Here is a 9,545-nt window from a genome sequence, read left to right as displayed (position 1 = left end):
CCGCTCTTCACATCACACAGGTTTGCACGGCGTTATGATTTCAGGGCCTGCATGATGGAGAGGAAGTAACCGGAAGGACAGTCATTTTGCTAACTCCTCAGGGTTTCTTGCCGACTCTGACAACTTAATTTCTGGAAATCCCAGCCCGAGATATGTGATCTGATTTTACTTAACCAACAGTATTAAGGACTTTGTTGTGTACTAGATATTAAGTAAGTACTTGGGATATAAAAATAAAAACAAAAAAGAAAATGGACCCTGTCTTAAAGGACCCCCCTGTCTACTAAGAGTGATCATTACCTAAAGAAATAATTACAATGACATATATTTGATCTGCATACAAAGGGCTACGGGATTCCAGTTAATTCTCACAATAGCCCTATGAGTAAATATTCTTACAACCGCTGTGTCACATAAAGGATCTGCAGCGTGGACCTGTAGCTAAGGTGCAAGTCAAAGTTTGCAGTGCGGGTCTAGTGATGGAGCTGGAATAGGCACCATGGTCTGCTGACTCAACACTCGGCATCCTGCCTATGTGCTCACAGCTGAGCTCGACCTTCAAGAGCAGAGAGTCCACTAGATGGGAAAGGACGGCAACCCAAACCATTCTCCCACCTCAAGGCAGGAATAAAGGAATGAACAGAGGTGTCTTTGGCTGAGTCCCAGACTCATCCTTGGGTTCCAAGGCAACATTGTCTTGGGTACCCTCCCCAACTGTCCCCAAGTCCAATGCAGCGATCGTACCCCTCACTTCTGCATCAGTAACAAAAATCTGCATCTTGGGTTGAATTCAGGCCCATGGAGCTCTCGGGTCCTCCCAGACTCAGTCCACACACCCTCTAAGTTATTTGCTTCCAAAGGAGATTCCATGGTCATCAGCTACGTGTAGAGTGCCCTCTCTTCAGAGGCAGCCAGTGGTCATCTGTCCGCTGTGCAGCCCCCATGCCCAACCTGTGCTGCCGCCCCGAGTCTCCTCGGGAACCTCTCAACAGAGCACAACAGACAAGTCTTCACATCTGTGAAAACCAGAGGGGAGCAAGTCCAGGCCACCATGTAATGACATTTTTAGTAATTGGTCCCATGCAGGTTACTCTAAGCTCATAGCTTGGGACAAAGTCTTAGGAGTCCTGTGTGCTTTGGTTTTAAGTGCCACAAAGAGATGCTCTGGGGTCACTGGATCCAATTACTGCTCAAATTTTTTCCTTGATCCCATCAGCTCCCAAAATGTGAAATGTTAGCCCACACACACCCCCCATGGGTGTATGTCAGACAATCTCTGATAATGTGGGTTAGTTCTTTGCTACTAAGAGAACCCTTCACTACTATATAGACCCTCCAGTTTATCCCACCCTCCCTCCATCACCAAACTTCAAAAATGGTCTTTTCGGTCATTCTTCCAATACCTCACCTTCTGCTCATTCATGACCCCAATGTAAGGCTGCCAGATCAAAATACAAGATACCTACGTGAATTTGAATTTCATATAAACAATGACTAATTAGAGCTAAATATCACTTTTAAATTAGTTTTTGTTTATCAGAAGCCCAAAGTCAACTCGGGGGGCTTCCCTGGTGGCACAGTGGTTAAGAATCCGCCTGCCGATGCAGGGGACACGGGTTCGAGCCCTGGTCCGGGAAGATCCCACATGCTGGGGAGCAACTAAGCCTGTGCGCCACAACTACTGAAGCCTGCACACCTAGAGCCCATGCTCCGCAACGAGAGAAGCCACCACGATGAGAAGCCCGCGCACTGCAACGAAGAGTAGCTCCCGTTCACTGCAACTAGAGAAAGCCCACGCACAGCAACGAAGACCCAACACAGCCATAAATAAATAAATAAATTTATTTTTAAAAGGTCAACTTGGCATCCTATATTTTTATTTGCTAAATCTAGCAAGTCTACCTCTATTGCTGGGTGGTTTGTGCCCCCACCACTTTGCTGAAATGCTCTCCTAAATGATACCTAACCACAAACACATCCAACAGCCTTTCCTCAGGGTAGGTATTGACCCTCTCTGCATCTGCTATTGAAGACTTCCTTCTTGGAAGGAAGTCTCATTGTCCTAGTTCTCCAACTTGAAGACTGGATTTTCTGTCTGATTTCTCCCTCCTCCTGAAAGGATCACACACTCAGACCTGCCACCATGTTTTTTCCAGCCCCTCACAGTACAGAAGGATGAGAAGAAACATCTTTGGGCCACTGACTTGGGCTTGGCCAGATGACTTGCTTCTTTTAATAAAATTTATTTTATTGAAGTATAGTTGATTTACACTGTTGTATTAATTTCTGCTGTATAACAAAGTGATATATATATGTATATATATACACACACACATAGTAGTTGTGGCTCAGGGGCTCAGTAGTTGTGGTGCACGGGCTTAGTTGCTCTGCGGCATGTGGGATCTTCCCAGACCAGAGATCAAACCCGTGTCCCCTGCATTGGCAGGAGGATCCTTAACCAGTTGCCACCAGGGAAATATATATATATATATATAACTGAATGTATATGTGTATATGTATATATGCATTCTTTATTCTTTTCCAATATGGTTTGTCACAGGATATTGAATATATTTCCCTGTGCTATACAGTAGGACCTTGTTGTTTATCTATTTCCTGTATAATAGTTTGCATCTGCTAATCCCAAACTCCCAATCCTTCCCTCCCCCGCTCCCCTCCCCACTGGAAACCACAAGTCTCTTCTCTATGTCTGTAACTCTATTTCTGTTTTGTAAATAAGTTCATTTGTGTCATTTGTTAGATTCCACATATAAGTGATATCATATGATATCTGTCTTTCTCTGTCTGACTTACTTCACTTAGTATGATCATCTCTAGGTCCATCCATGTTGCTGCAAATGGCATTATTTCATTCTTTTTTATGGCTAAGTAATAGTCCATTGTATACATATATAACACATCTTTATCCATTCTTCTGTTGAAGGACATGTAGGTTGCTTCCATGCAGATGACTTGCTCCTGTTTTAGTTGGTGAGTTAGTTGGTTAGTTCCCTAACAGGGAATGTTAGTGAGTGTGACACAGCTGAGGTCATTCTCCAAGGGAGGGGCTTTCTGCAGGTGGGCACTGCTCGTTCAACCTGGTCCTTGAATGAAAGTCACGTGGAGCAGACCTGCACCCACCTCCCAGACTGAAACAGAGCTGCTCCCAGATCTGTGCACAATAAAAAGTGTTCTTGTCAGCCACAAAGATTTAGAGGTTGCTTGTTATGCAGCATTGTTACAGGAAAATCCATTACAGCATCCTTTACTGGGTCCTCTTCATCAGCATTCACTATGTATAGTTATTGTGTTGGACGCTGAGTAGGGCACAGAGTTGAACAATACACAGATTCCATAACAATCCTTGATGTTGTTTATTCCACAATAGTATGACGTTTTTTCTCTTTTTCTGCCCTCTTTCCAGGATCTAATATACTCCCAGATTTCAGTTACTGCCTCTGTGTTCATCTTAGCACAGCCATTTCTACAGTTCACAGGTCTGACTTCCAGACTGTTTGCAGGATATCTTTTTTTTTTTTTTTTGGCTGCATTGGGTCTTCATTGCTGTGTGCGGGCTTTCTCTAGTTGCGGCGAGCGGGGGTTACTCTTCATTGCGGTGCATGGGCTTCTCACTGCAGTGGCTTCCCTTGTTGGGGAGCACAGGCTCTAGGCGCACGGGCTTCAGTAGTTGTGGCATGCAGGCTCAGTAGTTGTGGCACACAGGCTTAGTTGCTCCGTGGCATGTGGGATCTTCCCGGACCAGGGGTAGAACCCGTGTCCCATGCATTGGCAGGCACATTTTAACCACTGTGCCACCAGGGAAATCCCAGGGTATCTCCTTAATGACTCAGTATCACAAACTGAACAAATCTCAAGCAAAAATGTGATAATATACCCCTAAAGTCATGTTATTTCTGTTGGCATCACCTTTTCCAGGTTTCTGATATTTGATTTAGTCTTGATATTGATGGTACAGGGAGTGAGAAATAATTAATGAATAAAGTCCATGAGGAGTTGGAAGAGGCTGGGGTCCATGTACACCTTATCCACTCAACAAATTTTTATTGAGCATTTTCCACCAGGTACATTTCCAAGTAACCAACCACATGATGTTAAAGAAAATGAAACAGAGCCCTGACCTAAAGGAACCTATAGTCTAGGAGGGAACTAAGATAGTAATCAAATAATAGCTCATGTATAAAATGGCAAATTATAATTAATGCTATAAAGGAAAACTATATAAAATATAAATATAAAAAAACATAGGGCTTCCCTGGTGGCGCAGCGGTTGAGAGTCCGCCTGCCGTTGCAGGGGACACGGGTTTGTGTCCCGGTCCGGGAGGATCCCACGTGCCGCGGAGCGGCTGGGCCCGTGAGCCACGGCCGCTGAGCCTGGGCGTCCGGAGCCTGTGCTCCGCAACGGGAGAGGCCACAGCAGTGAGAGGCCCGCGTACAGCAAAAATATATACATACATAAAATGGTATACAAATATGAAATGGGTATCTTGCCCGTTCTTGTGGCTGGACTGTGAAGGCTTTCAAGGAGAAGCAAAGTTTCGGTTGAGACCCACACAGAGGGAGGAATGAGATGTTCTAAGCGGAGGGAATGTGTGCAGAAGTCAGAGACAGGAGAGAACCTGGCACATTCTGCGAATGGAAGGAGGCCCCTGTGAGTGAAATGCAGAGAAGAAGAGGCTGCCAGGCGGGCAGGGCAGGTCATGCAGAGTTCCCTTCAGCCTCATGGAAAACCCAGAGGGGTTTATAAGGCTTACCACAGAGCTGCCTTAATTAACAGCTGACCTCCTACTTGGTGCTCGACACATTTAGGTAAATGCATTAGTTGGGGGAGGGTAACTATGGTAAAGAGTGGACCCCAAATGTACAAGAGAAATTTACCCCTTCCTGGGCAGAAATACTGGGAGAGTGAACAGGTGACCACAGGGTTTGGGGACCCAGGTTGATGGATGCCCAGGAATTGTGCACACAGGACCTTGAAGGCTCCCTGGAAATTGACCCGCTGAACAATGTGAGTGGGAAAAGCCATGGGAGAGTGCATGAAGGTCCGAAGGGGCACACGGCGTCCAATTCTATTCCATCCGCTACAATTCGGTCACACGGCCTCACCCAATTGCAGGAGAGGCTGTGAGTGACGGGAAATAGAAGAGCAAGGGCTTTGATGAGCCGCTCAAGGGCTCTGTCCCAGGGAATGAGTGAATACACGGGGGTCAAAGCGACTCTGTACCCACACTAGAGTCTGTGGGCTTGAGCTCTTTCCTTTTGGTTTCGGCAGCATGACTGGCCCACTTGACACAGTTAGAAGACATCCTGAGGACAGGACGACCATCCTATGACACAATGTCATCTGTTTGAGAAACACCCAGCTTGGGAATTACTGGTCCCAAGACATTCTCTCTTTCCTTCAACAGGATGCAAGAAATGGGATCCACATTTAACCAGGTGGTCAGTATTTTCAGCTGTTCTGGTAAATTCTGTTCTTTAGGAATAAGCTTTCTTGGGCAAAGGCAGGTTGCTTGGGCCCAATGGTACTGGGCCAAGCAGCACGTGAGGATGACCTGACTCACTGTAGACGGACCACTGCCCGGAACCAGCAGTCGGCTTGCTACCCTTCATGCAAACACCATCCCAGTTGCCTCCTAACTGAGATGTCAAACAGGCTAAGGTCCTGGGTCAGAATGCTTTGGGATGGAATGATTGATAGAAAGCTGAAAAGGCATATACCAGAAAAGGGGATCTGCAGACTCACATGAGTGAAAAGTCTACAGGTTGATCTGGTTTCCGGCACAAGCTGGAGTTAGTGTATAAGAGATACACCAGAACCTGGTCTCCATCTTCTAATGGTGATTCCTCTCTTCTGGCTTCGTGCTCAGATAGGCACTTCCAAGGTACAGCAGCTGCTGGCGGTCCCAGACTCACAAATCATAGCTCAGCAACCTCAGAGGATAAAGCACATGGGATGGGATGTCTCCCCATCATCCCAGCAAAATGCCAGGCTTGACCCTTGTGGACAAGCTTGAGTCATTGCCTGACACTGACCCAATATCTCTGGCCAAGGAGATGAAACACAGATGGACAGGCTTGCATCAGGGGTCCCACCCAGAATCCAGAGACTCTGACAGTCCAAACAACTACACGGTGCCCCGAGACAAATCCAGATACTATTTGAAGGAGAAAGATGCTGGAAAGTCCTGTCTGCTCTAGACCCGTTTTCCTCTTCTCTCAAAACCTGGGGCAGGGGCTTCCCTGGTGGCGCAGTGGTTGAGAATCTGCCTGCTAATGCAGGGGACACGGGTTCAAGCCCTGGTCTGGGAGGATCCCACATGCCACGGAGCAACTGGGCCCGTGAGCCACAACTGCTGAGCCTGCGCTTCTGGAGCCTGTGCTCCGCGACAAGAGAGGCCGCGATAGTGAGAGGCCCGCGCACCGCGATGAAGAGTGGCCCCCGCTCTCCGCAACTAGAGAAAGCCCTTGCACAGAAACGAAGACCCAACACAGCAAAAATAAATAAATTAATTAATAAACTCCTACCCCCAACATCTTCTAAAAAATAAATAAAATTTTAAAAAATTAAAAAAAAAAAACAAAAAACCTGGGGCAGTTCGGACAAGAGTTCTCAAGACCAACCACACCCAGTCACACCCACCTCTCTCTCCAAGGACACCCATCTTTCCCCATCTTCCAAATTAAGGAGCCCTTGTCTGGTACCTTGAATATTCTAAGATGCCCAGCTAGAATTTTGATGGATATGCCATTGTAAAAATATCAATAGCAATTGATTTATTTTTATTTATACAAGAACTTCTAAGACTGAGTTAATAATTTCCTTTGTCCCCGCATCTGGGAATGCCTGAAACTGGGGAGGCTGCCCTCACCACAAAGTTGTATTAAGAGTGGAATAAATAAACATAGTAAAGAACATACCTGTTCAATGGAATAATGACACCACCTGGAATGACACCACCAATTTCCAGGTTCATAGCATTATTTTGGAGATTGAGGTAAGTAGTAAATATTAAATTCTTAGGACCGGGCTTCCCTGGTGGCGCAGTGGTTGAGAGTCTGCCTGCCGATACAGGGGACACGGGTGCGTGCCCCGGTCTGGGAAGATCCCACATGCCGCGGAGCGGCTGGGCCCGTGAGCCATGGCCGCTGGGCCTGCGCGTCTGGAGCCTGTGCTCCGCAACGGGAGAGGCCACAACAGTAAGAGGCCCGTGTACCGCAAAAAAAAAAATTCTTAGGACCAAATCTGAATTCATAGTAAATAGCCAATAAATTTTAACAGTTATAACTATTATGCATCCTTTCACCAAAGTCACCACTGTTTTCTTTCCCCAACCCTGGACCAGGCCCAGTCTGGACTTCTTTGAGATGCTGGATCCTGTTTCCTCTTCCTCTCCAGGTGCTTTATCCCTGCACTGATTTCCTAATCATACGTCTCCACAAGACACGGCCACGGCCTTTCTGACCGGCTTGTGTCTCACTATCTCTTCATTCCTCTAGATTTTCAAGTTCTATCAACACATAAAGTAAAATCCCAAGAAACTGCACACCCAGATCACACTAACTTGTTCCTGCCATCGTGTTCACTCCACAATAAATTCACTAAGATTTTCCCTAATGCTTTGCATTTAGTTTTTATTAAATGTTAATTAAAAATTCTTCTCACATTGACTATGCATTTTTGTCAAAATATTTTCCAATACGTCACTCCGTATCTTTCTTTTGCAAATAGATGCTCATGATATTTTTGTTTGTGTGTTCTACACTTTATCATCTTGTGTCTGAAGATTTTTCTTCTGTGGATCATGCTTCTTTCTACCACAGGTTTCTTAACCATGTGTATGCTTTGGACCCCTGCGGTGGCTGGTGAAGCTTAGTGATTGCCTCAGAATAATGTCAAACTCATTTTAAAAATACATAGACAATTAGAGGCAGGAAAAAACAAAAAGTAGAGGCACAGTATTTTCTCACCCAGGTTCACAGACCTCCTGATTTCCTTCTGGGACACTGGGGGAATCATATAACCCATCATCGGGTCCCCGTTCGCCCCACTGACCCAGAGCACCACACGACAACTACACTCTCACATCACATAGTACAGCTCATGGCTAATATGTTTATTTTTTCTTTCTTTTCAGGCCTTATTCCAATAACGTTATAAGGAAATGGCTTGGTAAAACTCTTTGTAAATCCTTTTGCAATTATTCAAGGATAAAAACAATGCCATGAACTAGTCCTTCAGCGACAGGCACATTGAATGTGCACAAAACCGAGATGGCAGAAGGAATGGGTGCAGGACGGAATCGCATGCTCTCCTGGGTCACTGTTTCTCGGGCTGTTAAAACTCCATCTCCCTTTTGATAAGCGAAACGTTCCCCTCCAACACTGCTGCAGTCACAACGCTCCAGGGGCAGTAGACCCCCGATAGAGCTCTTTCTTCAGTTGAGATAGGAAATCCTATACTTTTTTGTTGCCTCTAGCCAAGAGTTTTATTGCCTGCTGTTCTCTAGCTTGTATTCCAAAAGCAATACTTCTGCTTTGTTTGGTTTGCTTTTCCTTTTCCTTTATCTAATTGCATCGACACATCAAAGACGCTGCTTTAATTTCTCAAATGACGCATACCAGTAGGGAGATTTCTACACTGGAAATGGAACAATCCGGCTCATTAACACTGCAGGGACAACCAAGATGAACCAATCTCCCTATTTAAACATTGTTTGTAATTATTGCAAGTGTATAATTTTAGATTATAAACCGATGTAAACTCTATAAACCCACCACCACTACTTCTAGCAGGTGGCCTATCGGAGCCTACTCCTGGGAGATTTCGTGTTCTTCGGAAAGCAGTGAAGCCTGTGGTCAAATTCTCTCCCATTGTGTTCTTCTGTAACTGTGGAAATTCCCTGATGATGTAAAGCAACGTCTACGTGTCCAGAGAGAAAGAGGAGCTTTGAGAGCTAAAAGGGAAATTGAGGCGGAATTTCCTAGAAAGAGTGAGGATACAAAGAGGAACTTGCCCCTAGTAGCAGGGATTCCTGTCCCATTCCAGGAGACAGCAGTAGCTCATCAGCGGTCAGACTAGCCCCAAAGTCAAAGGCTGGGCCCATTCACTGTTCAGTTCTTCTTTTCTCCTCTTAGAACTGAGTTGTTCAAAATCTTCTAACAAGTCACTGAGATTTAAAGGAAATGGTTCTGAAGAGGCTGTTCCCTGGATTATTCAACACTTTCCCTTACTCTTCTTCTCTGTCCTCCAATTTAATCATCTCCCAACTTCAGATCCAACTTTTAGAAGTCTGAGGTGGGGCCTCAGATTATGGATTTCTAACAAACTCCCAGGCAGGACCTGCTGAGTAATTTGAAAGGCTCAGTGCAAAATAAAAATGCAGGGGCCCTTGTTAAAATATCATTGAGAATTTCAAGATGCCGTCAACAGAAGAATATGCCAAGCACCAGGCCCTTCCAAGTGCAGGGCCCACGTGACTGCACAGGTCCACGCCCTCCTGCGAGGCCAGCCCCAACTCCCGATG

This window comes from Lipotes vexillifer, unplaced genomic scaffold (assembly GCF_000442215.2).
Source record: "Lipotes vexillifer unplaced genomic scaffold, Lipotes_vexillifer_v1.1 scaffold693, whole genome shotgun sequence".
In the NCBI taxonomy this organism is placed as follows: domain Eukaryota; kingdom Metazoa; phylum Chordata; class Mammalia; order Artiodactyla; family Lipotidae; genus Lipotes; species Lipotes vexillifer.
The sequence above is the reverse complement of the archived record's forward strand: the minus strand, read 5'-3'. Positions refer to the sequence as shown.